This window comes from Pinus tabuliformis, chromosome 3_2 (assembly GCF_031772625.1).
Source record: "Pinus tabuliformis cultivar Carrire ecotype Pingquan chromosome 3_2, CPIR1, whole genome shotgun sequence".
Lineage (NCBI taxonomy): Eukaryota > Viridiplantae > Streptophyta > Pinopsida > Pinales > Pinaceae > Pinus > Pinus tabuliformis.
In genome coordinates, this window is record NC_142302.1 from 574,438,304 (window position 1) to 574,446,918 (window position 8,615).

The 8,615-nt window shown below is 40.4% G+C and overlaps 1 long non-coding RNA gene across 1 annotated transcript; it reads left to right on the forward strand.

Annotated features, from left to right (window-relative positions):
- Positions 1-3,743: 3,743 nt before the first annotated feature.
- On the forward strand, positions 3,744-4,563 carry LOC149181837 (uncharacterized). Its single transcript, XR_016257573.1, has 3 exons — positions 3,744-3,861; positions 3,984-4,043; positions 4,174-4,563. It is a non-coding gene; the product is annotated as an uncharacterized LOC149181837 (long non-coding RNA).
- The last annotated feature ends 4,052 nt before the right edge of the window (positions 4,564-8,615 follow it).

Genomic DNA, 8,615 nt, shown 5'->3' on the forward strand with positions numbered 1-8,615 from the left:
GTACTACCCTCAACCACGAAAATAATAAACATGTAAAAACACAAAAAAAAAAACTAATCTTACCATACTATTAAAATGAAATTATTAATCACTTTAACCGATTTACTTATTATATCATCTAGCTTAAGGATCCTTTATTCTGCCAATGTTGTAGGAAGACATCATGAATTTACTTTATCATATTATTTTATTATATCACTTAGCTTAACAATTCTTCATCAACGTTGTACGAAGACATTAGAGAACAAACCATTATGGTCCGGGGTTGATGGAAAAGCATCCTTTAACGACTACAATTATGCTATAGGAGGTTTCATCATGAATCATGATAATCTTGAAAGGCCTAAGCAATATAATTATAGTTCACTCTATTTACAACTACAACATATTAAATATGACCAAATATGACCGTTGTTCTTAAGAACACTCTGCGTACGTTTAAATAAAAAATACTTCAAACAAATTAAGTGCAAAATACTTCAAACAAACAAAGTGCATCCCTACAAGGAAATAAAATATGCCATGTGACGAGTTGCTTCCAAATTTACTTTCTATTGATTTCCAATGATTTGCAAGAATGCTACACATGAAAGAGAGGTTATTTTAATGGTCAATTGTGACATCCCAACCACGATTAACAACAATTTATTTAGATTTTACAAAAGGACTTATAATCATTAAAATCTAGAAACAGATTCTCGACAAAGATTATGTCAAATTATTTCATTAACCAACAACAGTTCAAAACAATTTTATGAGGCGTTCAAAAGTTTGTAGCTCGTTACTCATTCGGTGTCCGTTATTTGCCTATGCTACTTGGAACATCCTCCAGCATGCAAAAACCAAAAGACATGGCTCTTGTGTCAACATCAACATCTCTTGACAATGCAGATCGTAAGGCAAACAACACATGCCGTTTCATAAATTATGGACTTCGAATCACCATTGCGCAGAACCGAAAACGTCGTTCAAAGGCGTTGTGGAAACCATAGAAGCCCAAAGCAGCTCCAGTGCCTAATAAACAAGAAGTTGTCATTGCCTTGCCATTAACAGCATTATGAGCACAAACTATGTAACACCATTGTGAACGCAAAACTAAAATCTCGTCACCTCATTGGGACCGAAAGTCGCATTTCGCTCCACCAAATCCGATAAATCTTTGACATTGAGCTTATTGAGCATGTTAAGGCTGGTGATCGCTGATGAGGGAGATATCTCTAAGTCATCAGTGATCGTGAAGGTAACGTCTCCTCCACATAACCTCCCCCACTGCTTCCACCTCCACTGATTCCTCCGCTATTACTACTATTTCCCATGGAAGGATTCTTGAGTTGCACCTTATGACACATATCTCCGCCGCAGTAGCAGCGGCCGCCAGACTTGTGCTCATATAGTGGGTACCATCCAAACAACGACGTGCAGCACCGCAAACGTAGTAGGCAATGGGAGCGGACTTTAGTCTAAGGATGTCGTAAGAATGGGAAAACATAACTTTTGGCTCCAGTAAGTGGGATTTCTCGGTATTCATTAACAGAGTTTGGAGCTTTTCTACGCTCCTGTAAAGGTTTTTGAGGCAGCCGATATTCTTTGACGCGATTCAAAGCTGAAAGCAATTTGATAACAGAAGCGGCGGTTGGCAACGTGAGAAAGCTGAAGAGAAGATCTACAAAATCCTTTCCTGCCTCTGCATACGATATCTTTCCGCTTTTCTTGTTCACTAGAAGCCTTAGATTCATGCAACTATCAGTTTTACTTGCCATCTTAATCACTCAAGCTTCAAAGCAAAACGTGATTATAGAGTTGTACTAACCTCTATCTAAAGGCGAAGATGGTGGGAACGTGGCACATAACCAAAAGGTAAAGACATTCTATTCGAGCTTCAGTTACTTTGTGGACCATGCGATCAACCATCATTTTAGATTTTTGCTTACGATCACAGATTTCAGAATTTAATAACACTTGACGTGGGCAGTTGATAGCCTTCTTTTTAATTAAATGTTTAATTCTGTGAAACAATCTACAAAACGTTTTCTGGATTACGATTTAATAATGGTCAAGGTTCAGATACAAAAGCTTGGCCCTCCGTTACTGTACCACATGTGGACTTCCTGTTGCTAATGCTTTAGATACTCATTTAAGCTGTCCAACTTTCCACAAATTAAATAGAATGCCTTTTGATTTAAATGAAATTGCAGTGAAATCTCCATCTCGCAAATGCAACTGTACGAAAAAAATATAGAACCACATCTCATGAGCCCTGCATGTCCTTGACCTCATCCAAACGAACTATATAATTCCAAGTCAGTTCTCTTCCTCTCTTAATTTGATGGAAAATGAAGTTGAGAAACCATATGACCGAAAATGCAGTGATAGGCTTGTGTGTGTGAAAATGCAGTGATAGGCTCCTATATGTTGAATGAACGAACATACAGAAAAGAAAGGTAGGAGTGGAGGCAGTCGCGATCACATAAAAATAAGATAATTAGCGAGGAGCAGAAGAAAAGGTAGACTAAGATGTTCATTACTGTCGCCTCGTTATTCCATATAATGCATGAATTGGATTAATTCGTTAACACTATATTAATGCCAGGCCAAATGTTCGCGAGTTAAGTCATGAGCTCGAAGCAAAAGGAAAAGTAAAAGTTTCTGAACCTTTTAAGGTCATAATTATTCAACCGGCTCATTAATTTACCCACCAATAATATTTAGTTGCATTTAGTCACCATATTTTATTTAACGGTATACCATCAAAAGCTATTCACCATATTTTGTGCATTAAATCGGCGTTGTCTATTTGAAGTCACTTCAAATATGTGCGAGGCCATCTGCAATATCTACTTCAATTCATACAAAATATTATTTAATATTTGTGAGGTAACTGCTAAACCTTTGTATTTGAAGTCACTTGAAGTGCGCTAGGTGATTTGTGCGGGAGCAGTCTACCCAGCCGGCCAAATCGCCTGGAAATAATCCCCAGCTCGGAAAAACTCCGTTTTGGAAAAAATTCGTTTCTGATGACAGAGAACGGCTATGCATTGGTTAGTCAGATAATGTATTTCCGACCACTGGGATGACAGCGGACATGGGAATTAGTTACACCGATAGGTGTCCCTTCTATGGTAATGGCGTAGTCTGAAAAGCCGAGCCAAGGAATTGTCCAAATGGTCAAAAGTGACCAGAATCCGGGCAAAAAATTTCAAAAAATATTGTAGAGACAGTCTACAGTGTTTGAATTGTGTTTTTTTATGGTGAAAATAAATTCAACACCATCAAAAACTACCAGCACACCTGTCACGACTCCATGAGAAATATGCAAAATAATAAAAAAAAATAATTATAAATCTATTGATTTATAACCCTCATATACGCATGTAAACTCGAGTAACTCACATCTATGCCATGTAACAATTCAACTCTTGATTACCAACATATAATATGGTTACTATACATATGTTTTCCACTTATTAACGTATGGACTCCTTCCGATTATATACGGGCATTGTGATTATTAACGTATGAACTGTCATGTCCATTGGTTTACCGTTCATACAACCCGAACGCAAGGTGTGAGAGTGACTTTAATGCCTCATCCACCTTGGCCAGGTGGCTGGCTCCGTGCATGACCCATGTGAACTCTTGGAGGGAACGCTGAGGTTTGCGCGCCAATTCCTATCTCTGATGAACGGTGAGGATCGTCTGAACGGATCTAAGGTTTCATAGTCAATCCAGGGTTTAGCGGGTTTATAAATGTTACAGGCCGCAAGTCTCGGGTTCATTTGCACCTGTTCGAATGGCGATGTGCTCATTCTGCTCCGCGGCTCCCTACCTACTCTTTGAACCAGTTCTGTCCAGTTAACTCAGGTAACTGACCGCCGAGTCAAGACTATAATACATATGTTATTTGCTACTTGTTCAGTATCAATATCACAGGGTATCAAATCTGGTTATATGTTCGTGTAACTTCGAGCTCTGGTTATGTGCAGGTATTTGTTCCTAGGTCTCCACACCGCTCCAGGTAGCTCGGGCATCCGGAACATTTCCAGGTATTTCTCCTACATGGGCTTTGCAGAGTCATTGTTTATTCAGAAGTGTAAGGGTTTACATACGGATTTTTGCTTGATTCGATTCCTCGGCCTGAGGTTTCCTCATGACAACCCCCACTTGTTGTCTCAGGTTCCCCTCTTCGGCCAAACCTGATTAAGATATGCGGTAGGCCTTTTCATGCCGGAACCGCATCTAATCTGGTTATGCAAGTTTGATATATGTATTTGGTTTCCGCTCCGAGTTGTAAATCTCACTTGGAGAGTTCACGGCCACCCTTGCCGGAACTAACTTAACTTGATTTAAGTCAAAAGATTGTTTATTTCCCATTCTCTACTGTCTATAATGTTCATAATGATTTTTGTCAAGATGTAATGTACGCATGCCGAGACCAGGGTTTTTCCTCGGCTCTCTGAACATCTTACAGATAGGCTGTTGCCATACCCTACGGGTTCTTTGGTTATCATAATATTGATATGTATATAAGCTTCTTCTTTTGAATGAGATAAACGTGTTCTTCCATTTGGTTTAGGTTATATCAATTACTGGTTGTCTATGTTTATATGAACTCGCTCTTCAGATTTTTATGGGGTTTCATATATTTAAGTTACGGTCGTTTCTCTAATACAGAGTCGGCATAACCCCCGTCGAAGGTTTGACAATAGTAACAAGGGTTTGTTTTATGGAAACCCTCTATTCACACCACCTCTCGTGCCTGTAGACGGCAGTTAAGTGGCCGCTATCACAGCAGTTCTGTGCAAACAGAGTGCCTTACAGATTTAATAATGTTTCGTTACCTTTGATAATGATAATCATCCTTCAATGGGTTTGCATGTATTATGGAAACGAGACCCTAAGCACAGGGTTCGATGCGTTCTTCTGAGAACGGCCTTGCGTATACTATATGACACTTAATGTCCACTGTATTTTCGTGACTTTACAGCTATTCAACTTATATGCTATTCCCGTAAATCTTTCTACAGTTATAGATTTTCAATGATTGTTTCCATCGTTGAACAGTTTATACATTGTCGCTACGCGTTTACCGTCATGATACTGAAGGCCCTCATGAGGTTTACATACGACTCCATGCTGTCATGTATCGACTGTTACAGTCTCTTATGACTTGGTTTTCACAGCTAATATGCATCGATTCTTTCTGCTTGTTTATGCGTTGTTCTACAGCTATCATATATCGACTCTATCTGTAGCTTATGCATTGTTCTTACAGCTAACATATATCGATTCTATCTGTAGCTTATGTATTGTTCTTACAGCTATCATATATCGACCCTGTCTGTAGCTTATGCATTGTTTTTACAGCTATCATACAGTTAACATGTATTCGTTTCACAGTTAACGTGCATTTAAATAATAGCTAGTTCGCCATTGTTGAACTTGAACAGTCAGCAATATATATACTCATAGAACTGAATATAATACTTCAAGTAACTGTTATTAAGCTAGCATTCAGAAAACTGGAGCTTAACTATACTTTCTCCTATATACCAGTGTACGAAATACAGAAGTTTAAGTCTGGTAAACAACCCATACCTGTTCTGTCAGACCCACGAATTCAATGCTCCAGAAATTCACCTGCAATTTGTATGCTTGCTCTTATCCACCCAACCATGAGATCCATTGATACATTGGATTCTCCCCCCGAGCTGTCTTGCAGGCCTACAGCCCTCAACAAGACACTTGCACAGTTGTGCCAGGGTTATCTGGTCCTCACCAGACTTAACCCTCTCTTTTTCTTTCTTTTTCTTTTTCTTCCAATTTCTCTCCCCCTCTGTCCCAACAGACCAGGGATTTTCCCTCCCAGGACTTTTCCTCGCTGAGGAGTTAGTTTACTTTTTTCAGTTTTTATAATTGTTTCTTTTTCAAATCCTCCCTTAGGAGACTACCAGCATTTCTCCAAAATATATTCCATTTCATAAATAAAACAATATCTTTTAACAATAGTAATTAGCAGTTCACACTAATTTCTTTACCATGGTAACTTTCAAAATTACAAGTTTTTACGAGGTCATTACATCTTCCCCCCCTGGGATTGGACATCGTCCCGATGTCTATTCCCTTTAAATAAGTCTGGGTACACTTTCCTCATAAGCTCCTCGTCTTCCCACGTAGCCTCCTCAGGCCCATAGTGCTGCCACAGCACTTTAATTTGGGTAATAACCCGTTTCCGCAGCCGCACTTCTCTCCGGTCGAGAATGCTCTGTGGTTCGACCAGAACCTCGCCTTCCGGTTCGACCTGCAGACAATCAAATCCTTAATCAGTTTCCACTAAGTATATTTACATGTTCAAGCAATGAGGTTAATTCTTACCCGAACATCTTGCCATTGGATCACATGTTTGGGATCGTATACATATTTCTTTAGAACAGAGACGTGAAACACATTGTGAATTCTAATATGGCTTGGCAAGGCGAGTTGGTAAGCCACCGGCCCCACTCTAGCCAAGATCTGAAAAGGACCAAAGTAACGAGGAGCCAGCTTGGCGCATCCGCTCCATTGCAGGGTGCTCTTTCTGGTTTGGATCCTCACAAATACGTGGTCACCAACCTGATATTCCTTAAACCTTTTTTTCCTGTCTGCAAAACTTTTCTGCCGGTCCTGTGCAGCCTTCAAATTGGCACGCACCTTTTTCACCATGTCTTCCATCTCTTTAAGCATTTCCGGGCCCAAACTCAACTTATCCTCAGGCCCACCCCAACTTGAGGGTGTGCGGCATTTCCGCCCATACAGAACCTCAAAGGGGCTCAACTGTGTCGAGGTATGATATCCATTGTTATATGCGAACTCAACCAGATGCAAATACTCTTCCCATTGATTCGGTTTCATCATCACATACGCTCTCAACATATCTTCCAATACTTGATTTACTCGCTCGGTTTGACCATCGGTCTGCGGGTGGTAGGCTGTGCTAAAGTTCAGCTGTGTTCCCAACTCGGCGAACAACGTCCTCCAAAAGGTGGATGTGAACTTTACATCCCGATCTGAAATGATTACCTTCGGCAATCCGTGCAGTCTGAACACATTCTGCATAAAAAGGTGAGCAATTTGCACAACTTTATAAGTGGACTGCACAGGTATGAAGTGTGCCGCTTTACTCAACTTATCTACCACTACCATGATGGAATCATGGTTTTTCCTTGTTCGAGGCAACCCAGTTATAAAATCCATGGAAATGGTTTCCCATTTCCATTCCGGAATAGGCAAAGGTTGTAACAGCCCGGCCGGATGCTGATGTTCTGCCTTAATCTGCTGGCACTCTAAGCACTTTGCCAAGTACTCAGCCACTTGCTTCTTCATTCTAGGCCAGAAGTATTCCTTCCTTAATGCAGTGACCATCTTTTGGTACCCTGGATGGCCAGTATAGTGGCTGGTATGGAACTCGTCCAAAATCAGATTCTTAAGGTCATCTGAATCAGGTACATATAATTTTTTATTAAAGTACAGCATGCCAGCATTGTCCAATGTATAACCTTGCTGCAACCTCTCCTTAACTGATTGCTGTACCTGCTGTTTTAACTGTTGGTATTCAGCATCCTGGTTTGCTGCTGACTTAATCTGCTCAAACAGAGAGTTCCACCACTTGCTAACTGAAAGTCCACACAAACATTGCACCTTTCGACTCAATGCATCAGCCACTCGATTCTCTTTGCCCTTCAAGTGCTTAATCTCGAAATCAAAACCACTTAGGAAATCTGCCCAACGTCCTTGTCTAGCATTCAAGGTAGGTTGGCTGAAGTAATTGGTCAAACTGTGGTGATCTGTTAACAACAGAAATTTCCTCCCCAAGAGGTAATGTCGCCACATTTTCAGAGCATGGATTACTGCTGCTAACTCTAGATCGTAGGCAGAGTATTTCTGCTCATGATCCTTTAGTTTCCTTGATTCATACGCAATCACTTTTCCTTCTTGCATTAATACTCCTCCCACCCCCTCTTTACTTGCATCAGTGCATACCACGTAATCCTTATTAGGATCTGCTATACTCAAGATGGGTGCAGTAGTGAGTAAATGCTTCAACCGATCAAAGCTCTGCTGACATTCCGCTGTCCACCTAAACACTTTCCCCTTTTTCTGCAAGGAAGTAATAGGGTAGGCTATCCTTGAGAAACCTTCCATAAATCTTCGGTAATAGCCAGCTAATCCCATAAAGGATCTGATATAAGCTACATCCTTGGGTATGGGCCATTCCATAATAGTCCTTATCTTCTCTGGATCTACTGTTATTCCTTCTTTAGTAATCACATGGCCCAAATATTGGATTTCCTCCTTGAAAAAGTCACACTTACTGAATTTGGCATACAACTGATGTTCCCGAAGAGTTTGCAGCACCATCCAGAGATGTTCTTTGTGTTCCTCATGGGAACGAGAATATATCAGAATTTCATCTATAAATATCAGCATGAATTTGTCCAAAAACCTGTCAAACACGTTGTTCATTAAACACATAAAGGTGGCGGGTGCGTTGGTCAAGCCAAAGGGCAGCACCACAAACTCGTAATGCCCGTAACGTGTTCTGAAAGCGGTTTTGGCAATGTCTTCTTCTTTAATTCTGA